The sequence below is a fragment of the Molothrus ater genome, chromosome 1, assembly GCF_012460135.2.
Source record: "Molothrus ater isolate BHLD 08-10-18 breed brown headed cowbird chromosome 1, BPBGC_Mater_1.1, whole genome shotgun sequence".
In the NCBI taxonomy this organism is placed as follows: domain Eukaryota; kingdom Metazoa; phylum Chordata; class Aves; order Passeriformes; family Icteridae; genus Molothrus; species Molothrus ater.
The window spans coordinates 68,644,166-68,650,597 of NC_050478.2; positions in this window are offsets into that span (position 1 = coordinate 68,644,166).

Sequence of the window (6,432 nt, forward strand, 5' to 3'; positions counted from 1 at the left end):
GAAGCCAGCTTTTGTGTTTCTAACATTGAATTTACAGTGAATATCCATAACAACTGTGCTGTGTTGAAGTGCCTCTCCATTGTTACAGATGGATGTGAACACTTGCATGAAGGTAATGTCATACATCTCTGATCTGAACAAGGTTATAAAAAGTTTTCAAACAGGTTAGAATTTATGATGAAAAACTAAACTATGGTCATTGTTAAAAGGTTTCCTGCACCTAGAAACTTTCTTACAGACAATTATGCACGTTACATAATCTTTTAGAAATCAAGAAAAATGTCTACATTTGCAAGATTTTCTTTGAAGATTATTTTTCTTTGATTTGCAAGCGAGCAAACATTAAAATGCACTCTGTATTGCCTCTAACATGTATGTAATGTCAATGTCAATTGGTATTAATACATTTTAGCCATAAGGGGGTGGAGTAGGTTTAGAATGCAACATGTAAAACCTGGGGAGGAAAAAGCAAGCCCAAAACCTTTGTCCCTTCCTAAAATCCCCATCTTCTTCATGCAGACCCAACACCTGAGGGATGTTAAAAGCCAAGTTCAGCTCACTGAAACTAAGTTACACACTTGTAGCATGTTAAAACTTCCTAGTAAAGGATCCAAGGAAAAAGGCAAGTTGCTAATTTCTGAAAAGTGTTTTCACATGCATTATATCTCAAATTGGTTTTCTTTTTTTTTTGCAGGACTCTTGCAGACCTATTGCTAAATTTGAGGTTATCTGAACATCAGTGTAGCATAACAGAGGTGAACTTTATTGGTCAAATAAATTAGGTGTCCTCTTTTATTTCATGTTCCTTGTGCTTACTGTGGAACAAATTTCTGATATTTGAACAAAATTTTCCTTACTGTAGCTACAGCTACTCAAAATATCAAAAAGAATGAATGGTTTTATGCCTGGAAGAAGAAAAAATGACAGTAAAATTGTTCTGAGCAGGTAAAAAAATGTTTTACTAATTATATCAAGTTAAATTGAGTAGTTCATGTCATAGGCACCCACCCAGGCTAAACAGGGGAGAGCAATGCAGGTAAAGACGTGTTAGCACTCTGAAATTAAATATCAACAGATAATCATGTTTATGTACTTTCTAATTGGAGCACTCAACATGTTTTTATTAATTGATGTCAATTTTTTTTGTCATTAAAGTTAAGAAAGGGCATTTGGGAGGTAAAGACCAGTATGTTCCAGTAAAAGCCTTGAGTCTTCTCTCAAGCATGTTAGTCTGTTGCACCCTGAAGATGCTTGTAGACATCTAAACATACAATTCATTAACCCCATTATTAGTATAATTTCTTCAGTAGATAATCTTTATTCTCTGTCTGATTGTTGGTTTTAGTTATTGATGAGGTAGGATAAAGCAGGAAGGGAGGTTTTGCTTGGCTGTTTGTCTCATTGTTACTGGGCTTTCTCTTCCAATTTAGTTAAGATCCTAGAACTGCAAGAATTATGTCAGTACTTTCAATTTCAAACAACATTTCTTGTGCACCATGTATTCTAATTCATAGGAAACATTTATGCAGATTGAGAACTCCAACCTGAACTTTGAATAATCACTTACCTTGTTTTCCCTGAATGTATACACAAATAATGATATATCCAATTTGTATCCCTCACAATAATTAGGGATATGAAATGGGTTCACCTTAATTTATATCTAGTGAATGTGTAGAGTTTAATGTTTTTCAATGAGTAAAATATCTATTGCAAATGTATTTTTTACCTTGTCTTTTAGATAAAAGTAGTGTAACTAATTTACAGATATGAAGTAAGGAATTATTTACTTATTGATATGAATGTTAATTTAAAAACCTGTAAAATATTTGCATAGCTTAAAAGACCAGGAATTAAAATACTTACAGAAATTCCATGGAGTTTGTAGCAACATACCTAAAAGAAGCTAACAAAACAATTTCTAAGTTGCTGCAATTTGCAACAAAGGAATGTTTTTGCTGTCTCACAGCACTGCTGAATGTTGTTCTGTTTCATTTTGACATTTAAAGTGATGACTGTGGAATATTTAAAAACTTTTTTTAAAGTATCTGAGCAACAAAAGCCAACTTCTGACATTCTGATATTGTTCCATTAGTCCTCATCTTTTGAAAATGTGTGACTTTACAGTTCTTTTGTGATACAAGTACAGAATGCCATTTTTTATCAAGGTCTGCCATTGTAAAAGAAGTAAAAGAAGTAAAAAGAAGGTACCAGGTAAGTACACAAAAAAAGTGGAGAAATTTCTTGGAAATCTCTAAGTAGTAATAGAATCCACAGACATAGAACAAAACATTTTGTCAAGGACAAACAGTATCAAATTGATCTAATTTCCTTCATTAGTGTGACCTGCTTGGTGTGTAAGTGGACAGCAGTGAATGTCTTTTAAGTTTAGTAAGGATTTTGTGCTGTTCTGCTCTGCAATAAACAAAACCGGGAAATGGGATCTAAATTAAATCACAGTTGTAGGGTTGAATTGGTTGAAATGCTCAACTAAACACTAAAGTTATCAAAGTGAGAGGGCATAGACTGGGATCTGCAGGAAAAACATAACAGTTTGGGCTGGAAGGGACCTTTACAGATCATTGAGTTCCAACCTCCCTGCAAGGAGCAGGGACACCTTTGACTAGATCAGGTTGCTCAGAGCTCCATCTAACATCCCCTTGAATTTTCCAGGCATAGGGGATCCCCCACATCTTTGGGCAACCTGTTCCAGTGTTTCACCACCTTGATTGTAAAAGACCTTGGCCTTAATATCCAGTCTGAACCTGCTCTCCCCTTCAGTTTAAAACCATTACCCCCTGCAATGCAACAGGTTCTGTTAAAAAATTCAAGTGTGGTAATGGCATGTATCTTCACATGTATTTTTCTGGAAAAGCACACAGAAAGAATTTGCTGCTGCTGCTTTTGCTGATTGTGTTTGTAATTTAGTTGGATGTCAGAAGAAAACATTATTTTATAAAATACGTGGCTAACACCAAGTTTTAACAATCATAAGCTGGATTGTTCTTAATCAAAAGGATGAATTTTAGTGAAGAAAAGCACCTTTCCACTCATACTACTACTGTTGTATTTTCTTTTGATGATTCTACTAACAATTGTCTAGCAATGCTGCAATTCGATACCCCAAGCATGGACATAATTGCTCTAAAATTGTTACCTCAGAACTATTTCAATATTGATTAACTTTTTAGCAAACTTTACATAGGTTTGTTTCAAACTTAGTTCTTGCTAATCTACCCATCTAGGACAAAAAAATTCTGCAATATGAAGTAAAAACTCAAAAAACCTCTTCTATTAAACATTTCCCTTTCCTAAACCCTGCCCTTACCTCATAGTTCTTCATCTCTGAGAATGTGCTCTCCCTTTGGTCTTGCTGGAAAACATAGAGAAAGGTGATACTAATGGGGTGGAGAGGGGAATTGTACTAGGTTTTGCTATTATGTGCTATAGCTAGCAGAGAGCACATGGCCAGGTTTTGGCAGGTGTTTTTTCTTTTCAGTATGCCTTTGCAATTGTTTTGCAAACTCTGTATTTCAAAAGATTTAGGAAGAATGTCTGTGATATTAAGTTTCCTGTTACAGGACAAACTTGTAACAGCTGTGCCTTCTCCTATAGTAAATCAGGAAAGCAATGGAACTATGTGTGATTGTCTCTGCTCAATTTGAAACTGGGAGAACCATGATGGGGGCTTCTGCCACTCTCTCCTTCCCTACTCCATAAAGCCCTGTGGAAGTCCAGGGGCTTAAGGAGTGCTCAGCAAAGGCAGATAATATTTTACCCCTGTGATGGATATTAAACCAAGAAACCACTACAAAATTTTAAACTCCTGCCCCTTGCAGGGATTCAAAATCAGCTTAAACTAAACCACGGTTTCCCTTGTGCCCTTCAAGCTTCATTTCCTTTTATCATTCCTATCACAGATAAAGACCCTGATAACACTTCATTTTCTTTTGGCCCGTGTATTATCACTGGGGATTCATCACAGGCCACTGGACTGCTCATGGTTGTGGGAAAAATGAGATTGGAGCTAGAACACTTTTTAGACCAAAAACCACACTGTGGTTTGCAATTTTTAGTTTATTTATTTGTTTATTTTGCCTGGCATCTAGCTGTGTTATGATGTTTGGATAGCTTTTAATTCACAACATCGCAGCACATACTCTGAACAAGACTCTGCTTTGCCTCAAATTTCTGTCACTGAGGGGCAGCTGGGAAACAGGAAGCCTGGATGTTGCCTAGATGTTACTTGTGTTTTGATATCTTGGTTTATGTGTTAGTTCTATTCTGTGATTAGTGTACTAGAAATCAAAGAGATGTTGTGAATCCAGTAGGAACAGTACAGGAAAGGTCCTCAGCCTCCCCTATGAGCACGAGAAGGTAAAGTGGGTGTGCACCTTCATGTGGGAGTCTGGAACAAATCTGGAAGTTGGTTACACAGGATTAGCTGCAGTCTTTGGAGCAGATCATCTGTGAGATGTCCTAAATTGCTCTCCATTTCATGTATTCAACTACTATGTAATTTATTACAGGAAATGAGGATTTCTGTATTATTTTTAAAGAAAACCTCCAAGAAAATAAAGGTTTTGATCTAGGCATTATTTGGGATTGTCATGTAAACACAGCTCAGGTTTTTTATTAAGGCCTTATAAATAGATTGCAAATTACTTGCAAATAAGAATGGATGTGGTATATTAGCTTTAATGAGCTACAAAGCAATTTGGGTCAATTTGTGAAACTGCCCATTTCCTATCCTGTCAGAGAGTGCTGGATGTTCTCTGTAAAAGAAGGAGGAACCTCTAGGCCTATTTTTGCTCTGCCAGATTTATTTAAGCCTCCTACAGGGGAAAAAAAAAGGATAGGCATTCTGTGCATTTCAGATTTAATTTAAAAACTCACAGTGACCAAATTGTCATTATTCTGTGTGAAGGAGATCACCCAAAGGAACACTGGTTACAGGCAGTCCTCACGTTCAGCCATGATGCTGCATCTTCATTCCAGAGGCTGAAAGGAACACACCTTTACCAGTTTAACCCAGCTGGCCTAATCTGTCTGGATATTAAATCCAGACTAAATTTTTTGAAATTATTTACAGAATTGTGTGTTGCCTTCCTAGTTGACTAGTAAATACTCAAGTAACCATGGTATGGAGGTCAGCTTGGCTTTTTAGTTGAGCAAAACCTTGTTCCTTCCCATGGAAAAGCTGCAGCCCAAATGTCAGGTTGTTTTACATGGTGTACCTCATCTGGATAACATTTTTAGGATGAGCTTTGTTTAACATAGGAGAAAGATATGTAGAATATCTGAGCTGTCCCCTTTACAGAAGGAGTTTTGCTGTCAGTAGTCAAGAGCTGTTTGAAAAGTGAATATGCAGAATGTCAAACCCAGACTATTAAACACCCTTTTCTTGCTAAGACAGAAGATTACTTAAGGTGGTTACCTGTCTTCTCACCAATGAATTCAACTTCATCCTCTACAAAACTACGCTTGTGCCTGATACTACATCAGATTTTGTGACAGATCTGCCTCTCCAAGTGGAAAGGTCTAGTGTAGCTGCAGGTTTAAATTGGCTCTCAAAGCCTTGAACATGTCAGAGTTTCACTAAGAGTCTGTGATAAGGTCCATTTCCACTAACAACACAGAATTAGGGTTTTAACACTTACTGGCAATCAAGAGTAGTTTCTTCTCTGCCTCCTTGCGCCCAGTAACTTTTGTTATCAACTCCTTTTTAAAGCTGTACAGACTCCCTTTGCTAATTAGTCTTGCTAGCTACTATCAGCCCCATTTTTCAGACTGGGTATACTTCAGGTATCCTCAGGGCCCCTTCTAGTTTATTTTGTTGCACTCTCACTTAAAAAGTCACTTCTGAGACTGAACCATCAACAGTTACTCTATCAGATATAGCTTGTTCATTTATACTTCCCATAGGAAGCTTAAAATTATTTCTCAGTAACTTAAACCAAACACTGAATCTTTGTAAATATTCATGGGTTTTCATTATTTTAAAAATAATTACCTCATACCTACTTTATAGAAATATCTGGGCCACAATCATCAAAATTGATGTTTATGAGGAAATAATTAAGATGGTGAAGAATTCAATAGATGTATGACAGAAGGAATGCCAAGGTTTTACATTTAGAGTAAGTATTGTCACAAGTTAAAATTAAATTTTAATTATCTACTTAAATTAACAAAATTTATTAAACTTATCTACTTAAATTAACAAAACTAAGACACAGAAGTGTAGAACACACATGCTAAGTCTCACTTCTGTACCCACACATAAACATACTTAAACTAACAATGTGATACATAATTTACAAGTTAATAAATGAAAACACACATTCCCTCCCACTTCACCATGCTGCTACTCCCCACCTATTTTTTCCCTTAAAAAGATTAATCTGTAAGTATATATGGCTTCCCTTCACT